The sequence below is a fragment of the Achroia grisella genome, unplaced genomic scaffold (genome assembly GCF_030625045.1).
Source record: "Achroia grisella isolate CSIRO2021 unplaced genomic scaffold, CSIRO_AGI_Agris_v1 utg794, whole genome shotgun sequence".
Classification (NCBI taxonomy): Eukaryota; Metazoa; Arthropoda; class Insecta; order Lepidoptera; family Pyralidae; genus Achroia; species Achroia grisella.
This window is the reverse complement of record NW_026713026.1, coordinates 3,391,169-3,415,835: the sequence shown is the minus strand read 5'-3', so window position 1 is coordinate 3,415,835 and position 24,667 is coordinate 3,391,169. Positions and strand designations below refer to the sequence as shown.

At 32.2% G+C, this 24,667-nt stretch overlaps 1 protein-coding gene across 1 annotated transcript in view; it reads right to left on the bottom strand.

Annotated features, from left to right (window-relative positions):
- The window catches only part of LOC131851669 (zinc finger protein chinmo), a 69,549-nt gene extending 46,015 nt beyond the window's left edge, over positions 1-23,534 (bottom strand). The window contains exon 1 of the mRNA XM_059202189.1: positions 23,428-23,534. The gene's annotated coding sequence lies outside the window, so the exon portion shown is untranslated. The remainder of the gene's footprint in view (positions 1-23,427) is intronic.
- Between the last annotated feature and the right edge of the window lie 1,133 nt (positions 23,535-24,667).

Sequence of the window (24,667 nt, the reverse complement as noted above, 5' to 3'; positions counted from 1 at the left end):
TATTCAGGAGATGATCGAAGATATATGTATAAAATAGTATTTTCTGACAAGAAACTAATTACGTTGTTATATTTAGGTTTCTGTAGGCAGCAAACATAAATTCGAAATATTGTCTATTCAATGCTTACGATCTTTCTAATAATATTTATATATATAATTACAATAATCTGTTACAACCATAAAAATACCATAAATAAAATAAAATAGTAAAAAGGAAAGAAATGGCGTTTCGTGTATAAAGATAGCAAGATCAAATAATCATAAATATTCAGACACAACCACAGGTTATGATGATAATATTGATAACGTCTCGTGATAAGTCTGTCTAGAACTGCATTTCAGTGCAAAATTACTCATTAACGATTTCAAATTCTCTTCACGGAAAAAAAATAATACAAAACATTCGACGTCCATAACCGGCTGAAATGTTGTTCATGAATATTTTTTTTTTATTTGATGCTTCAGTTTATTCATTATATACTTTTTATCTGTGTAAATATTGTTTATTATTGTGTAATTTCGATCCCATTACACTTTTGTCGTGAAGTAAAGTGTTTTATTTCTCATGACTTTCAAGTATATTTATCAACAAATGGCGAATATACACCTCCTCTGTTGTCAAACATAGCAAACAACCTAAACTGCTAAATGATTTTTTCTAACCATTCTAATGCCGCAGCTGCCCTTTACAAAGTCACCGGACGAAAATTAGGGCAAGTGCAGAGGGCAATTCTTTACCCGGAGGACTATGGAGCGTCTGAATACAAACTCCTGCCTACTCCACTACAGACATCACAAAATAGTCTTGTGTACTAAAGAGGATGTTCAAATTGTAATATTACTATCATATCCTCAAAACATTAATGTGAAATGCGTTCAATATTCTTGTATAAATAATTAGAACAGTTGATATTCAATACTTAATGTTAACGCAATTTACTAAGACTGTCAAACTACTATAAAACCAATGTATTAAAAAAATATAAGAATTATGCAATAAATCCTTACATTTTACATGCGATATGAAAGTATGTACAGAAAATTCTAATCAATAGTAATACGCGAACTTGCCCTCTTGAATTCAAATAAAATATCCTATATCTATATTAGAACAAGATTTATAATCTGTTTGTGTATCAAAATGAATTCAAATTCATTCAGTCGCTCTATCATTATAGAGCAACAGATGTTCATATTATTATGTCCTCATAAACACTTTTATTTGTATCTAATACTTGCCCTTAAAAGAGGCATCCTATGCGTTAATACAGAATAATAATGGCCAACGTGTTGCCTTTGCCGTTATTTTTATTGTAGACACATTTATTCAAACTTATATAGGTATAATTGAAACAAACATTTAAACAAACCTACGTATAAATACTGACTGCGATAAATTTAAAACAGTATAAATGACAGAAACATCTGATAAACAGAAATTTTCATATGCATTATGATAATAATTAAAGACGTAAAGTTATAGAGTAAATAATTATTTGTTACGTACATTATGTTCGAATTTTAAAATTACACGTATTTTTTATCTGTGTATTAATAATATTCATTTATTATGTTCCAAATACAAACTTTCATACATTTATTTTTTACCTTTTAATTATAATAACATACATTTATTTAATTCGAATTTCAAATTTTATTTCAAATTCCACTTTTGAATCAATAACAATAACGTGCGTGTAAAAAACGAGGTGACTAGGAGCAGTTCCGCGTAGGGCGATCAAAAATAATGCAACAACCGGCCCCCCGCTCTTTGTGTTGGATATAATCCTTGACCCAAATAGTCGTACAAACCCGTAATATACCAGTTCTTCAATCTCGGAGCGGTCTGTCCCACACAGGTTAAATTTCTTATTGTCAACGACTCTACGAGACCACTAACTCGAGCAATGTCCTGTGGTCTCATACACACATCATATTATGTTCAATTTTGATGGATTCGTGCTATTTTGGTAGCTTGTATTCACATAAAATGTAAAAAAGTGAATATTTTCTAGATGGATATTTCTTTAAAAAGCAAGTTTCCGATCTTATCAGCATTTATATTAGGCGGTAGAAAGAACGAAAAAGTGACATCAAAAGTATTTATTTATCAAATCATGATGTTTTTATTGCATAAGAGCAAGAGTATTATAAATGAACCATTTCATCGAATATAATTCGTGCAACAATTTATATGCGTTTATTTTAAACACATGAATATCACAATCATATTTTATTTATGACATTAGTTACATTTACGTATTACTTTGGACGCATTTTCCTTGAAAATCTATTTATGTCAATATTTTCATAGCTGTGGCATTTAAAATTAATATTAAGTATACTTAAGTACAATATATTTTGTGATACAGATAAACTATTTTGTATATTCTATGAATAGTTGTTATTTAGTTAGTTGTTTTGAAATGTTATATGTATGAATACGTAGTTGTCATAGTAATTAATTTCTAAAAATAAAATAGTATGGTAATTACACATTAACATTTTTAATAAATTAATTACTACTTGTTTACTTTATAATATCAAACTTAGTAATAAATATAGAAAAAAGTTAGTTAAAAACCGGTACAGAAGGAAGTTACGTCGCAAATATGAACTCTTTTGAACAACATTTGAGGAAATAATAAATTGTATATATATAATAATAAAAAAAATAACGCTGTACAACTTATACAGTATCATCTAGTCTAAGAAATAATGTCGATATTGTATTCTAGCTTCAACACATACAGATTCGACAAACAATACGTCCAAACAAACAAACTTCCACTTTTATATTATTAATAACATTTTCAGGACGAAGGTCATCTGAAAATTATGTATTTATTATATACTGGCTACTCGCCCCGACTTCGCACGGGTGTGCATGTATTATATATATAAACCTTCCTTACATATACTTATATATATACATTCAAAATCCGTTGCGTAGTTTTAAAATTTTAAGTATACATAGGGACAGACAGCGACAGCGACTTTGTTTTATACTATGTAATGATAATGAAATACTATTTTGATTTTAATTACAAGTGTATATTTTTTGACCTACATTTTTAACGGTAATAGAATAATGTTTGTACGTTAATTACAGTCAACCAAGAGTATTTATAACAATTATATTACTCACAATACAATATGCATATATCCAATTACTTCATTGAATTTTTAAAATAAATATTAGATATTAACTGCGCCTAGTTTGGCCTATATTAGGGTTAATGTTGGCCAGTGTACATTTGGCGCAAATGTTTGACGTCATACCAGGGTTGCACCGTAATAAATTTTAATATTCAGCACGAGATACGCAAACATCATTCTCGTGTAATTTTTTTTTCGAGTTTGAGACCTACGGAAATTTAAGTGTAAATTGTTTAATGTGGCCATAATTATGATTTTTCAATGTGACCACTATTTTGTAGTGTTGGTACCAGAATATGGTAGTTTAATGTAATGAAAATAATTAATTATTAATTTGTTTTATCCTATAGAGTCAAAATGAGATTTTAGCTACTCCGTACAAGATTAAAAGAGCAATGTTTGGCAACCCTACCTGACGCCTACTTACACACACATATATAGACACTGCACACGCACTCGCATCAGAGGCGTCACGGCCTTGGTCATATTACGTAAGCGTCGCGCCTTGAAAGTCCTCTTAAAGGATGTCCTTGGCCGCCCAAACTCACCCTCCTCCAATGCTCCTAACATAGCGCTGGGACCATTCGAAAAACAAACAAAATTGGATAACCACAAAATAGTTAACATCCAAAACCTACGTAAGTTTTGACGTAAATTGACTTTTTTATTAGTTTACTACAGTACCCGCGTTTAACTTAAATAAAAAATATAGTCTATGTGTTATTCTGATGCATAAGCTATGTTACTGTAAAGTTTCATCAATATCCGTTCAGTAGTTTTTGCGTGAAAAAGACAAACATCCATACTTACACACTTTCGCCTTTATAAGATTACATCTAGAACCTATAGTTCTAATGTAAATTGTGTTTTTTTTTTTAATTTGGTTTAATCAATAAAATTAAAAACATAACTTATGATAAGGAACCTGGAACCAATTAAAATGTAGAATAGATATTTTCTCACCACAAAAACCCATTAAGTTTCCACGGCTGAGTACGAAATGCACTTCGATAGCAGTTATTTTTTTAAATCCATACAGCAGTTGCTTTGATATTTTGAATCAAAATTTATAATGCATTTAGATCCCACTAACATGATTGACAAACACACACAATAGACAAAATAAAATTTCTATAATGTCACAAGAGGAACTTTAGAATTTACCTAAAATAAAATATTAATATCAAGGTAAGTAGTAAAAAGTAAGCTAAGTATAGTTTAGAAAGATTTAGTTTCATAAAAATTAAGATATTCCTGTCTTTATTTATATCTGTGGCGGCTTGATCTTAGCTAGATCATGTCTCTTGCCACATATCTTTTGTTTTTTTTATTCGCAAATTAGACAACGTTTTAATGTTACATTACAGAAGAACAGAAATGGATGGACCTGTCTTAGTTTATTTTTTTATATAATAGAAAAGAAAACTAAATTATAGTAAGCTGTAACCGTCGCTTATCCTACATGAACTACAGATATCACGTTATCATGTGATACCCGTGATACCACTCATGATAGAATGATATAGAGCATTTTAAATACATTTTTAAGTACTTAGTTAATACTTAATTACCATGAATTATATTAGTAACTATGTTATATAAATTACGTGTACATTTTACGTTATCATTCAATTTCGAGTAACATACACAGAAATATAGTTAAATTGAGACCCTTATCTTTTTTAAGCCGGTTAAAAAATATTATTAGGTATATGTAAGTACCTAATAATATTATAATAAAATTAGCATTCTGAAGTTATATTTTATATACATGCCCGTATAAGCAATACATAATTTATAACTGCGTGTCTCTAGCGCTTAGATATTCACATCAAACCACAGATTATAAAGATATACCTACACATCAATTTTTATGTATGATACCGGTTATCAGATATCTATTCGTACAGATGCAGAATAAAAAGATAATTTTCGTGTCAGGGACGCGGAATGATTATTATACATATATTATGCCGAATAGTTTTTTTAGAATAAAATTTTACATAATATTTTAAGTTCAGGAACTGTTATACCTAAGTTGTTGTATAGTTATGAAAGTGTACTTATTTATAGAAATACGAATAAATGTACTATATTATTAGTACAGTACATTATTATTAGTACACTTAATAATGTACAAAATTATAAACATGATTTTAAATAAAGAGCTAAATATTTTTTATTTCATACTAGCTACTCGCCCCGGCTTCGCACGGGTGTATTATATATATAAACCTTCAAAAACTTTACCAGTAGCTGTCACGTATTCCTAATTCTCTAAATAATTATAAATTATTGTTATTATAATAAATATGAATACATTTATTATTGTGTTATGTAATCTAGTAGTATTAAAATATATATTTGTAAAGAATAAATATAATTAAAGAAATATATTTTTGTTAGACGCCATGAGTGTAACGTAATTGTAAAATAAATTTTATCGTAGTAAGTATTACGAATATTACGATAAAATTACAGATGACATTGCAAACTACATTATCATAATTATTTTGATTTACAATAATCATAATTGTAATGTAAATATAATTGAAAAAAATGTTAATCGTAAATATTTGTATACCATTTTGTATAATTACTACGTATAAATACGGCCTAGGTGGTATAGCGGTTTAGAATACCGCTTTCCTTCCGATGATCGCGGGTTCGATTCCTCGCATGGTACAAATATTTTTATTCATTAATATGATTGTTTGTATCGGTCTAGGTATTTTATATGTATATTATGTATGTATTTACAAAAACAAGTATATATATATATTTATATCAGTCATCTAGTACCTATAACCCAAGCTCTTCTTAGCTTGGGACTAGATGGCGCTATGTGAATTGTCAAAGGAAGGAAGGAAAGATATTATGCTTAACGGTTGTCAGAATTTAATGTCAACTCATAATGTAGCATGTATCATTTGAAGGCGTAGGAAGTTTTTTAAATATGCTTTAGTAATAATGTTATAGAACTCATTATTGCACCCGAAAATAGGTACAAAAAGAACAATTTATAAGAATATATATGCTTAACTTAAGGCGTAAATCTTTTAATGCCTAAATCTTAATTTTATACGATTGTAACAATAAACAAATCGTGTTTAATACTGTTACAACAATACCGAGCTCCCTTCACGGTGTGGAATGGTCACCAGTATACATTTATTGGTTGATAGCATCCGCTTATTATTTTTGTGTTTGTCTAATCATACGTTATCAGTTAGTAGGTACGCACCGGCTCTGTAAGGCCTACTAGAACTGGGGTTATCTTGTCGTTGCAGAGATATCACGTGCCAAATTTACAAACATCTAATGTTGAAACATAATTAATAATCGCACGCCTAATAATGAGTGCATTAACTCGAATTTTTTTTTATCAAAAATGTACTTTAAACTATTAAGTTTAAAGTCGAATTTCCAAAACAAGAATTTGAGAGTTAATATAGTTTGTCATTGAACGTGCGTTAAGATCTTATAAAATCAAGCATTACCCTATCTATTGATAATACAATGAAACGTAAAAGAAATCTATGAAGTCGTAAACGAATAAAATAATCGATTTTCAGTTTCCTTCATATTCTACACACATGCTTCATGGTGTCACGCCTAAGGGTCGTGATCATCTCGACTTCATGGTTTACCCGATATTGTATGGTACAGTTTCTGCATCTATTTTGAGCGGCATGGTATTGTGCGTTTTACCACATAGCCGCGGGATGTTACATAATTTTTTCACCAATTTATAATGTTTCATAAAGTTTCTGTTACAAAATAATAGCAGAAACTGTTAAAGGAATTAGAGTCCATTTTTCAAGGAATACATATATATATTGTTATATATGTTTCAACATGTGTATAATCTAAAGAAACGAGAGAGAAATACTCTTAAAAATGGAAAATAATTATTTATGTAAATATTTTTTAATACGCCACCCATGTGACTGGAGCAGAATTAATAAACAATTATATAATAAAAGGAATAATATTACGTCTATATATTTCCCAAGAATACTCACAAAAAAGTTAAAAGTGACATAGTGGAAAAAAATGTATCAAAATAGTATAAATGTTTATAAAAGGAATAAGTGGTCAAGCTGCCAGCGCCAAACTATTTAGTTAATTATGTTATTAACAAAATTATGCAAATTAGACGGCTTTGAATAGATGTTTCATTTACTATTTAGTGTTGTCATTTGATATAATCATCAATCAATAGTTTTAAAATTAAAAGTTATATTTAAAAGAACAACACGCAAGTTTCTTGCTCATTCTTGTTGTGATGAGTCTGCGTTCCGAATGAGTGGTGGAATAAAAAAATATGACTGTTCAAAAGTGTTGATATTTAGTTTATTTGAATAATGTATATTAGATAATAATTTATTTCTGCATATATTCTGCAGGCGCGGGTCCTGAAGTCACTGGCACAACTAGTATTAAATTATAATTGATCAATCAAAATATAATATGTAGTATTAAGAAAGTGGAATCTAATTCGATCGAAGGTTTGCCTATAAACCAATCATCTAATTACAAGTTAGACACTCGTACTATAATTAATACGGTATAATAATAACGTTGATAGCTTTAATGATTTGAACTATTGATGATGGAAGCAGTAGATTTTTCTATTTAAATAATATTTACCACAGATGCTTAAAGGGGAATAAAAAAGAGGGAGATTATTCTGGAGTTGCATGCAAGGAAATGCAGTAGGCTGACTGTTTAAGAGAACATTGTATGGAGTAACCGCCAGTTACGTTCTGAAGGCTCTTTGGCTTCTAATTTCGTATCATAATCGAATTCGATATCGAACTTACTCCCTGAACGCGTAAAAATTATATCCACTAAATGTACTTTAAAAACGTACATGTTCATCTATTAAGTGTGTATCAAACGTATGTAATATTATATTATATATTGTTTTAATATTATGTATTTTATTAAAAATCCATTATTTTTATAAATGTAATTCGTATAATTACTTAATGTTGAGAGAATCTTGGTTGGATGGTGATTTAGAATATCTGCACTTCTCTGCTACAACTCGTGAGATAAAAATTTACATTGTAATGGTGATTTCAAGATTGGCATGTTAGAACAGTCATAGTTCACAGGTAACCTTCAGATTAACCATACTATCTGTTTTAATGTCAAACTCCTTGATAATACAATTGTCTTAAATAACCAAAGTTATGTAGTTATATTAACAGAAAATCTCTGAACAATTTGTAATCCCAATATTCTAAAGCTTACAGCATTTTAAAATTTATCAAATCGTTTCCGGGTACAAATGCCATAAATTTTAAATTAGACTCAATCGAAACAATTATGTATTCGAAATGATTTAATTGTTAATCAACAAAGTTAATTTTAGGGTTAAGTCTGAACTGATAGAATTTCAATGGATAGCTATGAAGTGATTATAACTCTCCAATTTATTACTAACTTTCGCGTTTTCTAGATGTAAATATGTGTGTATGTATTCAATTATCGACCCCCTCCTAGGCGGGTATATTCTCATAAGATATTTAGGTGAACTTAAGTAGTGGAGGTTTTAACGTTTCTTTGTGTTTATATTTAGCTAGTTTTTATTATATTTGTATACTTTATTCGTATACTCAAATTATATTACTTAAAAATTATATAAAATATGTTTTTCAAGCCTTGTTTTTACTTCAGATTAATACAATACTGTTATTTTGTATTTAAGCTGACGAAAATGTGTAGTGAAATAGAATAAATTCTATAATTGCTATTTTAATGTATATTTGGGTATAATTCGTGAAAATTATTAAATAATTATCGCTTCGCAAGCTAATGTACTAATTGTAGATTATTAAAATTATCATACATAGACAATCATAATCTAATAATCTATTATATATTAACTCGAATACATGCATTTTGCTAATAGATTTGCCATTGCCTATTGGTGAAATACGAATTCCATATTTATCAAATAGAAAACTAGATTAGATTCCGTGTAAATTTAATTATTAAAAATGTATGCTTTCAAGATATTATTGATTGCAAAATTTGATGGATGTCTGTGTAATATCTGAATGAAGACGTTACGTTAATTCTCAGGAACGTAAAAAGCAAACCTTAAGCCATACATACTTATAGAAGTACCTACCACAGGTATCTGTCTATTTCATGTCCGTGATTAATAAAAAACACATTGTCAGCAGGTTATAAAAAGGGCAATTAATATTTCGCAATCATATGCATCCAAAATACAGAGGTGATTTCTATTCTATCATATCAATTTTACGAGAATTTTATTTAGAAATAGATTAAATAGATATTACCGGTACAATACCGGATTTTCCTATAATCGCTATTGAATTTGGAATATTTAACCTTATTAGGTATATTTAATGAGATAATAAAGTTATCCATAATACTGATCTGGAAATAGGAATAATCTATATTCATATAAATCTACTAAGTATAAGCATTCTTAGAATAGTTTAGTTTATTCTATTGCCCATTCGAAATGCATATTCAGCCAAAATGAATGTGCAAGGAACTGTGTGCAGGATGTGAAGGATTTTAACGATTTTGTAGGGTTGTAACTAAATTATTTTATTTTATGTTTAACTTCATTAACAGTAATGAAATAATCCCACATCCAGCACTGGGACATTAACATATTATGACGATAATGACATAACAAAAATAAGTCATTACGCATTGATGGTTTAAAAAAAAATGTAGAAAGGACGTTGAACTGAAATAGTAGGGTCAACAATATTAGGTAGGAAACATCATAAACTATAGGTAGGTAACTGAACTGAGCATTATGTAAATAGTTTTAGCAGTTGGCATAGTCGAACATCTAAATCTGTTGCGTGGTAAAAAAACGTGGGCCCAAATTCAATTTCAGGTCAACCAACCAGAATGTAGGAGTTAACAACATAGTGTTCATATATTTACATATTACATTAGAAGAAAGGATCATGATGCATTATTTTATAACAAATTTAATGGATGTTTAGATATTAATTTAAACTACGGTTTCCATAATTATCTGTAACTACATTTCGTAGTTGTTCATAAGGTTAAGGATAGACAAAACATAACGCGACGGGTAGAGGCAATGAACAACGACACGGCTGTAATAGTCAAGGATGCCAACCGTACAAGAATCCTTATACAAGTAAAAGATTTTTGGTCGTCGGTGTAAGGGCATTTCCACCTTCGTAGAACCAAATTGTGGTAATATAAAGTTTTTTTACTACTTCCTACATTTTAAGGTTGGCAACCCTGATAGTAGAATAGTTCGCATGCAGAAGTGCGCCAGCCGTGGTAGAATAAACACGATACAAGCGGTGCGCGCGATGTTGGTACCTATACGTGAGGCACTGAGGCGCTAATCGACGGCCGCGGACTACGACACGGGGCCACTTTGACAGTTTCTATGCAAATGTTAATTCGTTGCGAGACCAGTTTTCGGCCAACGAAGCGGTTCCGGGCCTACTCTTGCGCACGATCTATACACGCCCATAAATTATTTCTCTAAGCATTTATGCCTATCTTGCAAAACTGGATTTCTCGTTTTATTACATTTTTTATGCTTCCACCCGAATAGGCGAGGACGTTGCGAGCGTCAGTATAGACAAATGTTCGCAGTTGATTATTAACGTGCATCGTTCGATGTGACAGAGTGAAAATAAAAGAGAACCGGTTGGCAATGAACCCGCAAAAAAAATGTGATGCAATACAGTTGAAGAAAAAATGTAGATACGGCTGGTCTCGTAATCAGGTTCAATAGCCCCGAAGCGACAGCACGTGTATGCAAAAGTTCGGAAACAATACGGACCTGTGCAAAAATATCCCCTCGCGAGATCACTTTAAGGTGCTAGCTCGTTTACCCGATGGCCCGCTTAAAATTTATCGTATACTGCAGGCTATCAAAACAAATTTATCAATGACATTGTATCAGAAAACTTATTTAAAAATTATCCAGTACGACTTCCAAATGAGGTCACGCGCTACGCATGTTTCCCGTAGCTATTTCCTGGTCGAGTAAAGTACCAATACCTAAAATAACGTAGATATAAACGCACAGATAATATTTCGCTTGTGCGTAACCTTATCAAGTATAATACAATACTTTCCTCGATTCCATGTCGATAATTCCACAGTCCTTGTATCGTTAATAGAAAACCATTAGAGCTCTGTGGAGCCGTTCACAACTATCATAGTTTGTTTGTATCACTGAGTGTCTGTTCACTGCGTTACACTGGATGTACACTTGGTTAGTTTGGCGTTAGCACCGTGGTCTGCTATGATCGTGTTCACTTCCGCATAATTGCAGCGCGCGGTCGCGGCGCTCGCGTCGTAGCGTTATAGCGCGCTTCGCTCCTAGCGGTTGGGAGCCTCGATAGCGAATGCGACCCGACCGCCGAAAAGTCTTCGTGCGGCTCGAATGCAGAAAATTCGGACGCGCCGAGTGGGGGACGCTCTACGACTATCCAAAACTTGCGCGCGTACGTGCAACGCTTCGCTATGAAAAAATCCAAGGTTAACGCGCGCTGCCAAAAAAAGACGCACGCAAAATGAAAAAAAAAGACGGGTAGAGCGGCGCTCCTCGCGGGCCCTCGATGCAGCCGTCTGCACACGCGATACTACCGCATTCGTCTATGATAGTTACTTGTCTATGTACGCGTACATCTCGCGAATACATTTTGATCCGTTCCCATACATAAATTGTGTGTTTTTATCGTAGGTTATTGACATTAAAGACTAATTACGCTGGTACCTGCCATGTAGAAGTCATTATGGCTGACCTTGGTCTTGAATCGGCTGTGGGGTATCGAATGTGATGAAATCGTAGGTGTATACTCTTCGCATGTCAGGGAAAACACAGCGAGGCGGTGTAGTAAACGCATCATAGAATTATTATAACTATGATCTCATATTATAAGAGTTAACTATTAGTAGGTACTAGTCTGAATCACGACTTTGTAAAAGTAAAGTTAATAACTCTCACTGAGGTAAAATTTGATGAGTAAGTATATAATAGTGATAGTTAATTCAACAGTTTGTTTTAAGTATTTGACTTTACTTCGTCCTATAATATATTTTTATTCTTATTTCAAAGTAGGTTCTCTTGAGAAGTAAATATTAATAAGAATTATAAAAAACAAATTTATCTTTTTTGGATGAATCAAATAGTTATAAGTATGCAAAGTTAGCCAAATGAAACCTCCAAAATAATTTACTTTATATAAGAATAGTAACGATGTATGTGGAAAATATAGCGCAGAAAGATTCGCGGTAATAAAATTTGCAACGCGTAAGCGTTTATTAAATTTTAATTGAATATGAACGCTAGTACACCTGCATATGTTTACAACTTTTAGTACTAGAGATAAAGAGCACTTCTTAGTAACGGAACTGTTGATTCATAATAAACATTTCATTATCTACTACCGACGGTCCCGGCTTCGCACGGGAGCATTACAAATCTTTGCTCTATTATTTGCTCTATAACACGCATGTTTAAATATATATATATCTTTTATCTCGAAAAAAAAACCAAGCCTCACTAAATTGCAACTCACATCATTGAGTTTTATTATCTAGGACCTAAGCATATATACTATATGTTATATATACTGGAAATCTTTTATCTATTGTACTAGGGGCTTTCTTTCGATATGCTCGTATGAGATACAGGACAACTGATAGACATAATCTATCTTTGGTAGTCTATGGAAAAAGAATGCGATGGGAAACTAGGATATAGTTGAACAAACAATCAATACGTGGCATTGTATGTTATTACTTATTAAATGTTATTTAATAACCGTGACCAACAGACGTATCCTTGAAATTTATATATATGTATCACTTGGTCGTATTGACTGTTCATCAAATACGTAATAAAGTATATTGATAGGCAGACAGTGGGTTGATTTGTGTAGTTTAGTAAAAAGTAGTTATTGCGATTTTTTATATATATACTATTTGTTATTTTGATGCATAAGGTATATTACTGTAAAGATTCATCAAAATCTGTTCAGTAGTTGTAACGTGAAAGAGTAACAAACATTTATACTTACAAACGTTTTCATTTATAATATTAATAATAATAAGAGAATTAATATGGCAAACGACCCCGTGAATGCTAACCGTGTCCTATATACATGAACAGCACTGAGAACATGAGTTATCATGTAATGCCATGATGCCACTCATATGTTGCCATTCCGGAGAACTAAGATGTCAGGCCACTTTTCCTCTAATTTTACTACCTTATCTCATCCTTAGTCTTAGATAGCAAGCTGCTTGGCTCTTAAAATAGATGACTGGTCAAATATCCACGCAATGACATTTTACGAAACGTCAATTAAAGAAATATTTTTTTTGTATGTGGCAAACAATCATACGGCCCATATGATGGTAAATGGTTACCGTAGCCCATGGACGCCTGAGAAACCATGGGTCACGTGCGCGTTGCCGACCCTTAAGAAACCTTAATATACCCTTCTTAAAAAACCTCACATACTGTAGTAGTCTTGTGAGAAAACCTCGGCAGTTAGTTCATTCCATAATCATTTCGATTAAAAAAGAAATAAATGCAATGTGTATGTGTGTTTACAATAGTACGTAATATGTTATTTAAGTGTAAGTAAGTAGATAAAGTAATACGTAACGTTTTTCATGAAGTTTCCTTATTGAAATGTCAGGTAGCGATCACTAAACGCATATCACTTTATTTCCGATTGTTCTTTTTCTTTTTAGCCAGCTGCCAATACAGAAGGTATTATTTTCGGGTGTGTTTGTATGTATGATACTACTTATATGTCCATATCTCTAAAACTTTTTAAAAGTCCGAATAAAATGGAAGAATTTTAATAAAACTGTAGTTCTTTTGTCAGGTTTGTTCCTTTTTTGTCAAATCTAAAACTAATGTAATACGTAAAAAAATGAATATTTGTTATTCGATTATGTTTTTATCGAATTTATAAGAAGGTCGACAATAGTCTGAAAAGATTTTAAAATGTAATCGGTTCATAAAGAATTCAGGAAATAAATTATAAAATAATAACTTCAGTTGTGAAGAACTGTCAGCATATTCAACTGGTACATTTTTTTACGTTTCTTATTGAAGTATTACCAGTTGATGATAGCAACCCATAGACACATATGCGATACAATAATTAAAATTTTTACATATGTAAACGTCAGGAAAATCGAAGAGCCTCGCTGGTTTACGGACCGATGGGGACTGCCGGATACTTACCGGCTAACTTGTTAAAACTTGACGGCTATCTTCCTCAAATATATCGCCTCAGGTCATGAGAAAGCTTTTGCATTTACCTAAGATTTAACAATAACCCTAGATAATTCATACAGCTCCATCTAGACCCAAGTTAAACAGTGCTTTTCTTACGAGTACTAGACTACTGATTGAAGTACTAATAGATTTTTTTTGTAAATACATACATAATATAAGGTAACACCCACACCTATACAAACAATCATATTAATGAATACAAAAGTTTGCATTAAGCGAAAAATCGAACCCGCGACCATGGAAATTAAGGCGGTGTGCTAAACCGCTAAACAACCGATACTGCGATATATGTAGTACATATAATATATATTAGAACTTAATTTTTTTCTACTTATTTTGGTCTTGAACTCAGCGGTGACAGCATAGTCGATAAACCTCTTGATTGCTCTCCGGGGATTCTAAGATCAAAAGCCTTTTATGGCTATGACGTTTTTGAAATACGAAACCAAATCTTTAAGTTTAGAACCAAACTTCAAGAAGGACGTATTCAATTAGGTTTTTTTTTGGCCATGTACGTGTTACATCTTAGGAGAAGCGGTTTTGGTAATTTACCTTTTGACATTTTCCATAGACTTTAGGTATTTAGAAAATCAAAAGGTATATTGAAAATCAGTATTCAAAAAGACATTCTGAAATCAGTACAGTGCCACTGGGCTTTGGTGCTTACTCATTGGAAAATCCCCTCTATCTCTCTGAAGTAGTATAAAATTTGTTCAAAATGTCTAACTAGTTAACTCTGCAAGAGTATTCTTTTAGCAAAACTTACTATCTATTTCGCTAACAATCAAACGGGTATGTAATCCTGGAATGCGTAATGGTAGCCATCCACATAACGTACCGAAATGCTCAGAAATATGAGGTCGCTCCGTGAAGCCAGTGAAGACACCAGGATACTTCCGTGCCTCTAGGAGCGGTTTTGTGGTTAATATATATATTGTACAGAAAATGGAGTTCATTACCCTTACTTAGAGGTATGAAAAATAGTTTACGTCCTATTCTCGCACCTACTGAATATACACACGAAATTTTATAAAAACCGGTCAAGCCATTTCGGAGGAGTTTTTTTACGAACACTGTGATAAGTTAGATAATATAACTGAAAATAAAATAATTTCTTTATGTTATGTAACATACAGGTTTAAATTCATATTTCGTCCGTTTAAACACAATTATTTGTCTATCTTTATGTTTCAGGAGGTATATGATATAGTCAGCTATCATCATATGCCTTCATGCACATCAAAGGCCTTTCGGAAACTCCCTACAACAGAGGGCGCTGCCCTCTTACCACCGTACTGGCGTACGTATATACTATATACTGTTATATACTACTATATATACTTATGCGTTCAAACAGTTTTCCATTTACTACATAAAATTTATTGTATATAATTACAAGACGTAGCATTTTCGTAGCAATTATATCAAGATTTTGACTTCAGTAAAATCTTCTTTATTAACTATATTAGTAAGAATTTAAGGCGGGAGTGATTTTTTCGTCTGGATGATCAAAGTAGGAACTTAATTTTAAGTATTTATCTCTCTCTTTCTAGCCTATGTTTTTGGTCTCGGTGGTCTGACGGTTTAGAACGCCGCCGATGGTCGCGGGTTCGATTCCTCACATGGCATAAACATTTGTATAAATGAGTATGATTGTTTGTATCGGTTTGGGTGGTCTGTGTATAATATGTATGTAATTACGAAAAAAATACATATCTATTTATTTGTATCAGTTATCTAGTACCCATCTAATACACCTTTAGCTTAACTTGGGACTCGATGGCGATGTGTGAATTGTCCTGAGATTATTATTATTATTTTATAAAAAACATACATTTACATAAAAATGATAAAAAAATGTACTATATTAATGTTACTACTCCACTCTATCATTTGTTTAGTACAAACTGTGTTGAGTTTGAGATTAAATGGCGCTTCATATTATGTACAGGTGTATTTATCTATTCGAGACATTTGAAAAGTATATAAAAATGACAAATATCAGTTATATAGAACAATACCAAATTTCAATACAGAATGAATTTTCTTATCAAGGCAGCAAGGCCACGAGAATTGTGATAACGTGTGACACTCAGAATTAGATTACAGAGTGTCCGAAAATTTTAAGGTATTTTTTTTAAGCAAGAATATTTATATAAAAGAAATAAAAAAATGCGCAACTTGAGAAATAATTGCGTAATGAAAATTTGATTGGACGTGAATATTAAATACTTGATGATAAGTAGTTGAACGCTCGTCGATATTGAATAAAAGCAAGATCTTGTCTGATGATGAAATATAATAATCAAATTCTTTGTCGTACATCTTCATATATATTATATCTGTAGTCAACTATTCTGTCTGTCCTAGTTATATGCCTAGGCGGCAGGCAAGCAGTACTGTTAAAGAATAAAAAAATAGTTCAAAAGGATGTCGCCACAAACGAAGTAAAAACGGTCTTATTACAAAAAATCTGTTAAAACTCGGACGAAACGTGGTCTAAATGGTCGTGGTTTAAACCATTCCTAAAGTTAATACTTGGAATAAACCTAACATTATTACGAATCCAGATCTAACAGAGGACTACTTAGTACTACAGTTAAATCGTTCATTATGTATTCCATACAGAAATCAGTCACTCATGTCTGTCACCGTACAATTACGTTCCATTTTACCAGAAAACTGAAAAGATCAAAAATAATATTAGTTCAAAGAAAAATGTATAAACTAAAAATAAATTTATTTCTATTTATCTAGGTCTTCATTATAACTATTTCATTGATATATAATATTTATTAATGTACTATTAGGCTGAAAATCAGTTTTAAATTACAAGTAAGAGTCCTATACGGAGAAAAGGAACGGCGAGACATTTTTATTGGATCGTTCGAATGATGACTATTTCAAAGTCAAATGAGTGAAAAAATAACAATTAACGTCTTTTATATGTTTTTATTGTCGTAAAATTTGCTTTAAATATTTTTAGTTAATATATTTTTAATTTAGTTAAAATATTTTTCCAAAAACTACAGCTAATAATAGAATTTTTAAAATGGAGTTTGTATTTTTGCATTTAGACCACTGTTAAACTAGGGGCATCGCAGGTCTAACTTTAGATCATAGACGAATCACGATTTAGAGATAAACTTCATTTTGTAATAAGGAATACATTGGTGAATGGTTTATTACTAGTGCTAAACCAGATTTATCTTTTTGTAATAAGGCCGAAAAAAGAGTCCGCAACAGTAGTCGTACTTACTTTGAAGGAAACCTTTATATCTCATGCGACCCGCCTGATGATAGTGGCTGCTGTGAAGAAACGCGTTGCTAGCCCTTGTTTACATTATATTTCACTATTTGTATCAATCTTTGAACATTATTATACAAGACCATACTAATGGCCCGCCCCGAATTCGCTCGCGTGATCATAACATTGTAAGTTCTATACATATACTTATTCTTATATATTGACGTAATGTCTATGTTACTCTCGAATAAAGTTTTTTATAAACAGTGGAATATCTTCGCAAATTTATGCAGTGGTTCCGTACTTGACTCTCATTATGACGAATACATGTATTTTTTAATAATTACTGAACATTATCTGCAATATTGTATATATTTCATTATACTGATAAATTGTAAGTACGATAAAATGACCAATCAAAAACATGTCAATAAGTTATCGCTCATTTTTTGAGTAATTTGTTTTACTCTCGTTTCCTTATTAGTTACATCGTTGTTTAAGTTAAATGATTACATTTAGGGTCCCGCAGATGTGTTATAAATATAATAAAATAATACTCCAGGACAATTCACACAGCGCAATCTATTCCTAATCTAAGTAGATCTTGTATTATAAACTCACCAACATAACTAAATTTTTTTTGGTAATACAAAAATACATAGAAAACGCCCAGACAAACTATTATGCTTATGAATATAAATGTTTATATTGTGCGAGGAATCGAACTCGCAGTCATTGGAAGTAAAGTGGTATACTACACAGTTAGACCACTGAGGCCGTGCCCTTGGACTAAATCCGTAACTATCGGCCAGGAGCTTGCCTTCAACCTCTATTTTTTTATACTACTGCGGTGGCAAACAAGCATACGGTTCATCTGATGGTAAGTGGTTAACGTAACCTATGGACGCCTGAGACACCGTAAGTCCTTCCGTAGGTTTTGGAGATCCCTCTGCACTCGCCGCCATTTTCTTCCGTTGAAGCTGTAAAGGCCGTCTATGGCAAGTAGGCTTAGAACAGTTCAAAAAACAGTCTAAAACTTACCTGGATAGGTTGATAAATCTCCACCTGCATCTAATTGTATTTTACTCACAAATAAATGTCATTTGCTTAGTTAATTAACTAAAACTCATTCCAATTAGTATACAGTCGATGGTTTTAAGTCTTTTAAATGTGTATTAAATGAAATTATTTTGGGTATATGTATGTAAACGCTTCTCATCCACAGCCGTAGATTATTAAGTTGTTACTGTACGTAAACATAACTGTTACTTGCAGCTTGTCTACCATTCTTTTTATAAACTTTATATTTTTCATATATATTTTTTATATGGCACTTTTAACTAACTAATTGTTTTGTTACTTCCTTTCGCTGTGAGCCCTTTTGTGAAGAATACACATTTTTACTAGTATTCGATGTTTATTAAAATAAGTATTTTAATAACAATCGAATACTAGTAAAAATGTGTTTCTTAAACAAAAGGTGTAATAAGTTGTGTTCCCGCTCCCAGTAACACTAAGAAAAATTGAACTACTCCGCAATTAATAAGACTGTTACCCAGGAATGACCTAAGGGCCGTAAGCTACAAGTCAATTGATGTTTAACTAATGTCAAATTACGTATTGTTTAATAATATAAATATGAATGTGAGTTTGTCTTTTTATTACTATCTGTTACCTGTGACTTTGTTTGCATTTCTTTTACATATAAGTAAAGATATGTCCGTCCTCGTGATATAATCTATCTTAGTGGCAAATTTTATTACTATTCATCCTACAGTTTAGTTTTGAAAATATAACAAACAGAAAAATTTTCAGAATTGTAATATTAGTAAGGACTGTCTTTAAATTTGGTATACGGCTGAGATGGAGAAGAATATAGCTTATATTCTTACTTGTATCCCGATCAATGGATCGCGATTTTGTAAGTTTGAACTCTATAACTGAATTCAGTTATAACGTTCAAGCTTACAAAATCGCTGATAAAAACTAATGAAGAGATAAACCCAAAAATTCTAACCAAAGTTAACTATACTCAAAAATTATCTATATGAAATTAAATTTATTTACGATACAGTATATGATGTGACATGAAATATTATTGATCAGCAATATTTACCATATAGTCATACAAATTATATGAAGGTATTCGTTTTACTCAAATATTCTTGGACACTATAAAAATTACCAAGTACCAGCAAATTGTTTAGTTTGCATTTAAACAATGTATTAGCTATATCTCAGTTCTCTAATCTCCTTTGGAAGATTGCTGTACACTTTAATTGTCATACGGTATACATTTCTCTTATATAAGTCTAATCAACACATTGGTGATTATAGTTTCATATAAAGATAAAGGCAATATAATAATTTTTCATTAATTTTTTTCACAGCCTGTAATTGTGTAGGGCTCATAATAAATCCTTGCAAAGATATCTAATCTGGGTGCGTACGATACACACACACGACTGCAGCCCAGCCGCTTTATCGATCCCATGTTAGACGTCTAACAAAAAAATATGCACCGATATATACATATGTACATATATATCGCAAGTGATACACGCCTATTTAGATATACAAACTAAATATATGTATGTAACAAATGTTCCACTGCAATATTTGATAAATAGTTCAAAGTTTAAAAATGGGTCAATAATTTGAAATTACGCTCTTAAATATAATTATGCGGTATCACAATTCCATGTTACATTGTATTCATTGAAACAGTTGTACAAATTATTAGGTAGGTATGTATGTACTTAAAGTTTTAAATATACATTATTTTTCATATTGCAGTAGGTGGCGCCAACTGTCGTCCGGGTTTCGAGTTTTTCTTTTTATACTACGATGTTGGCAAACAAGCATACGATCCATCTGATGGTAAATGGTTACCGTAGCCTTTGGACGCCTGAGATACCAGGAGGGTCACATGCGTGTTGCCGACACTTAAGAAACTTTAATATACCCTTCTTGAAAAACCCCAAGCTGTAGTCTCATGAGAAAACCTCGGCAGGAAGTTCATTCTACAATCTAAGTGTACGGGATTCTTCCCGGTTCTCCTCCTCTGAAACCACACTGTCCGAAACCACTTAGCACCTAAGTGTGACCTGTGGGGATGAATCCCTGTTGATGGCTAGCAGTGCGATAGTAAAAGGTGACTGTAGACATCATGTCAAACAATTTTATTCTACATTATAGGATTAAACCATTGATATGGAATCTCCCATTAGATTTATACCTTCAGAGGACACTAGTACAGACTACAATGAATACTGAACTCGATTTTGTTAATTATCGATTGACATAAATTAATTAATAATCGTGAAATTTCATTTCAATTCAGACAACATTAGTACGTTAGCTACTATCGTGACCATTTTTATATAACTACGGGAAACGATTTCGAAGTGATTCCTAAAACTATGTCTCAAATATAACATGATGTGGATGATATCGTATAGCATACAAAAAAAAAATAGAATTGTGTAAATCTATATTTTTTCAGTCGATTGATTAATTTAACGCTAGTTGTAAAGAAAGTTTTATAATTAAACAAAATGTTTCAAGATTTGAAAACAGAACATGAAGATAGTGACGGCCTCGGCGGTCTAGCGGTTTAGCTTACCGCCTTACTTTCGATGGTCACAAGTGTGATTCCTCGTACTGTACAAACATTTGTATTCATGAGTATGATTGTTTGTATGGATGTGAGTGTATACTATGCATATTATTTATGAATTTACAAAAAAATGTATATAAGTATGTCTATCAGTTGTTTAGTACACACAACTACAGCTCTGGTTAGCTTGGGATTATATGGCGTTGTGCGAATCGTTTAAGTTTATTATGATTACTCGTTGTGCAAGCGGTTTCATCCACATGAAATTAGTAGCCTGATGTATAATTGTAAACTTTCATCAAAACCCGTTCAGTAGTTTTTGCGTGAAAGAATAACAAACATCCATTCACACTCACAAACTATAGTGTCTATAATATTAGCAAATTTATATTGAAAACAAAACGCAATTAGAATTCTATATATACGTGAAGATGGTGAAGCGTTTCGTTGTACTGTTTAATAGTACATCAAAACCTTTATATACTGATACGTTAATGAAAGCAAACACATTTTACGTAAATTTCTTTATACGCTGCACATCTGAATAAATGTTTGGGCGTGCGTAGTTAAACAGTGTTCAATGTCATACTTCTGCATTTACCTTATTATACCGTATCTATACAATGCTAGGTAACAGGCTACAAAATGATATAATTGAAACAGTTAGACATTTCAGACTCATAATAACCTACGTCAATATTTTTCGTGTGAACGTTAGTGGTTTCGTAAAAATAACATCCTGTACTAAACATCTTCTACCCTTGCGAAATATCATAATAATTTATAAAATCAAACTCAAATCTCTCGATATCAAAAATATTAAGTACACCAGGATTTTAAAATATGTATATATCGTTAAGATAATTGATTTATAGTGTACTAGCTTGACCGCCCCGGCTTCTCAGCAGTGTACATGTATTATACATATAAACCTTCCTCTTGAACCACTCTACCTATTTCTAAAAATTGTATTAAAATCCGTTGCGTAGTTTAAAAGATCTAAGCAAATAGACAGCGACAAGCGACTTCCTTTTTATACTATGTATATACTGAACTTTTGTAATAATTTCAGTTGCCAATTTAATGTAATTGTGGATATTCAAATTAATGAACGTACGTATAACATCGAGTGAATTATAATTTTGTCAAAACCGGAAAACGATGTTTTCATTTCCATACAATCTATGTACTTATACGTACTACTATGTACTTATTAAATTTTGATGACGCACTCGTAACTACATATATATTTTTATTTCCTATAAATATACCTAAATTAGGTAACATTTAAATAAACACAAGTAAAATAGTTTTGTACTATATTTAAAGTACTTATATAGTATCAACATAATTACTTATATTTTTTTTTGGAGACGGTAACTACTGTCTACCAAATTTGTATAGTAAGTACTTCAAATATAGACAAATTATTTTAACATAATTATGACCATACAATTTTTAAGTTGAAATAATATTACATAGGTACATTAAATAATTACTTTTTATGTATTCGTTTTTTAACAAATTTCCTAAATAATGTTATCAATAAAATTAAAAACAATATAAAAACGAAATATACGTTATTTATAAATAAAAATAAAATTATATAAATAATATATAAAATGTAATAGCAATAGATTAAAAAAAATGTAATGTTAATATAAAATTATTGCGTAATGACGATGCGAATATTTAGAGAGCGAAATAAACAAAACAATAAACAAACAAACAACAGTGTGCCGATCAGCTGAGACTCAAATTATTCATACAAAGTTTAAATCTATGGTAATTTCATTATTTCAAATTTCATAACCAAATATAATTAAAAGGACATTACATTGACTAAGGAACACTCCCCCATCCCACTACTCCACTATTCAATACTAGAGGCTTTGAGAAGTTGTTAGACAAAGGAAATGCTTACTTCCAGGTACGGCCGATCGGGAAATCCTAACAAACACACATTTTTCACGTCGAGAGCGTCGCGTACAAATTAGGTGAACACCTTAATTTATTTATCCACTTAAAACCATCAACTGACACCAATTGATCGAGGACGAAAAATGCAGCCGGCATACTTACGCAAAAGAGCGGCGTCAATCTGCCATCGACGGCGAGTGGTGCACGGTGCACGGGGCGCGAAGCACGAGATGCGAGCACGATCAGACGCGGAGCCACCGGCTGGAGTCACTCGGGCTGATGCAGCGACGCCGCGGACGCGCGGCCTCGAGGAAGTAAGTCCGGGCGAACTGTCATCGCCACGGAAATCGGGAGCGGCGGGCGCCGGCGGCCGCAGCGCGCGTGCGCGCGGCGCCCGTCAACAGCCGCCCTGCAGCCGCTGCGGGTGGCGCCCACCCCACGCACCTACCCTTTAAATCGAACGTCATATCCCGCCACGCCGTTCCCGCCGCCACCGCCACCCCAAACCGCCCGCTGTAATTTCTGAAAAGCGCTGACTGCCTCACGACCCTTAAAAATGCATTGCGTAACGGTTTTATAAATTCCCATCGTCTGTTTGTCCGATCAATTATCCACCTGTGGTGGAATCGAACTGAGACAATGGACTGTAATTATTCAGTCGTAATTGTGGTGTACAGGTTTTGTGTTGAAATTGGAATTTCGGGTTATTAAAGTTTTCATATTTCGGGAACATTTTACGGTGAAGTGAGTATTTGCTGGCGCGTTATGTATAATATGGGAATGTATTTATTATCACACCTGTTTCTGTATATAAGACGGCTCGGTACTAAATAACAGATGGTTAAAACTGTTAAGGCTGGCCTTATGCTTGTTTATGATTTCAACCAGTTTATACACATTCGAGAAACAGTACATTTTAATTTATTTGAGCTGAGAATTGTTAGCAATTACGTAGCCTAATTAAGCCCCAGGGTATCCTAGGATACGCTCTCCTGTCGATCTTTACTCGAGTTGTTACTATGTCATAAATTCCACGTGGACGAGTTCCCGCCCGGTTATCACCTTCATTTTAACATATAATACATATTACGCCGGGCTGGAAGTATCGAGATCATATGAATCAGAGTTTTCGGTCGAATAAAATAAATGTGTTAGCATATTATTCATATGCAATTGTATCGTTTAATATATAATAATATACTCGTGGAAACGGGCGAATGACCAGGTTTCATTGTAAATATTTGATAATGTTTGACCAAGATATAGATAAACACGAGTATGTAGTAAATTAATAATTTTGGAATTCTTTTTCAGTAAGTGTTGTTAAAATAAATAATGGTGAAAATGTAGGACTGCTGAGAATTGTTGATATTTAATCGATTAATAAACGAAAAAAATATAC